Source organism: Triticum dicoccoides, chromosome 1B, assembly GCF_002162155.2.
Source record: "Triticum dicoccoides isolate Atlit2015 ecotype Zavitan chromosome 1B, WEW_v2.0, whole genome shotgun sequence".
NCBI lineage: Eukaryota > Viridiplantae > Streptophyta > Magnoliopsida > Poales > Poaceae > Triticum > Triticum dicoccoides.
Window position 1 is genome coordinate 633750599 of NC_041381.1, and position 1701 is coordinate 633752299.

The following is a 1701-nucleotide window of genomic DNA, read 5'->3' on the forward strand; positions in this document are numbered from 1 at the left end:
GATCGCTAAGCGGAAGCGTTACAAGAACGCGAATGATGGAGTCGTACTTGCGGCGATTCAAATCGCGGAAGATCCGATCTAGCGCCGAACGGACGGTGCCTCCGCGTTCAGCACACGTGCAGCCCGGGGACGTCTCCTCCTTCTTGATCCAGCAAGAGGAGAGGAGAAGTTGAGGGAGAGCTTCGGCAGCACGACGGCGTGGTGGTGGAGCTTGTGGTATTTCTGCAGGGCTTCACCAAGCTCTACGGAGGAGGAGGTGTAGGGAAGGGAGGGGCTGCGCCAAGGGAAGGGGTTCGGCAGCCCTCTCCTCCACTATTTATAGGGGAAGGGGAGAGGTGTCCGCCCCCCTTAGATCCCATCAAGGGGGGAGGGGGCAAGGGGGGACTTGCCCCCCAAGTTTGCTGGGAGGCGCCCCACCCCCTAGGGTTTTCAACCCTAGGCGCCTTGGGCCCTTGAGGGGAGGGGGGCACACCAGCCCACTAGGGGGTGGTTCCCACCCTTGTTCAACCCATTAAGTCCCCCGGGGCAGGTGGCCCCACCCGGTGGACCCCCAGACACCTTTCGATGGTCCCGGTACAATACCAATAACCTCCGAAACCATTCCGGTGACTAAAACTGGACCTCCCATATATAAATCTTTACCTTCGGACCATTCTGGAACTCCTCGTGATGTTCGAGATCTCATCCGGGACTCCGAACAACCTTCGGCAACCACATACTATTTCCCATAACAACTCTAGCGTCACCGAACCTTAAGTGTGTGGACCCTACGGGTTCGGGAACCATGCAGACATGACCGAGACATCTCTCCGGCCAATAACCAACAGCAGGATCTGGATACCCATGTTGGCTCCCACATGTTACACAATGATCTCATCGGATGAACCACGACGTCAGGGATTCAATCGACCCCGTATACAATTCCCTTTGTCCATCGGTATGTTACTTGCCCGAGATTCGATCGTCGGTATCCCAATACCTCGTTCAATCTCGTTACCGGCAAGTCTCTTTACTCGTTTCCATAATGCATGATCCCGTGACGAACTCCTTAGTCACATTGAGCTCATTATGATGATGCATTACCGAGTGGGCCCGGAGATACCTCTCCGTCATATGGAGTGACAAATCCTAGTCTCGATTCGTGCCAAACGAATAGACACTTTCAGAGATACCTGTAGTGCACCTTTATAGCCACTCAGTTACGTTGTGACGTTTGGTACACCCAAAGCACTTCTACGGTATCCGGGAGTTGCACAATCTCATGGTTTAAGGAAATGATACTTGACATTAGAAAAGCTCTTAGCAAACAAACTACACGATCTTGTGCTATGCTTAGGACTGGGTGTTGTCCATCACATCATTCTCCTAATGATGTGATCCCATTATCAACGACATCCAATGTCCATGGTCAGGACACCACAACCATCTATTGATCAACGAGCTAGTCAACTAGAGGCTCACTAGGGACATATTACGGTCTATGTACTCACACATGTATTACGGTTTCCGGTCAATACAATTGTAGCATGAACAACAGACAATTATCATGAACAAGGAAATATAATAATAACCATTTTATTATTGCCTCTAGGGCATATTTCCAACCTCCCACTTGCACTAGAGTCAATAATCTAGTTACATTGTGATGAATCGAACACCCATAGAGTTCTGATGTTGATCATGTTTTGCTCATGGAAGGGG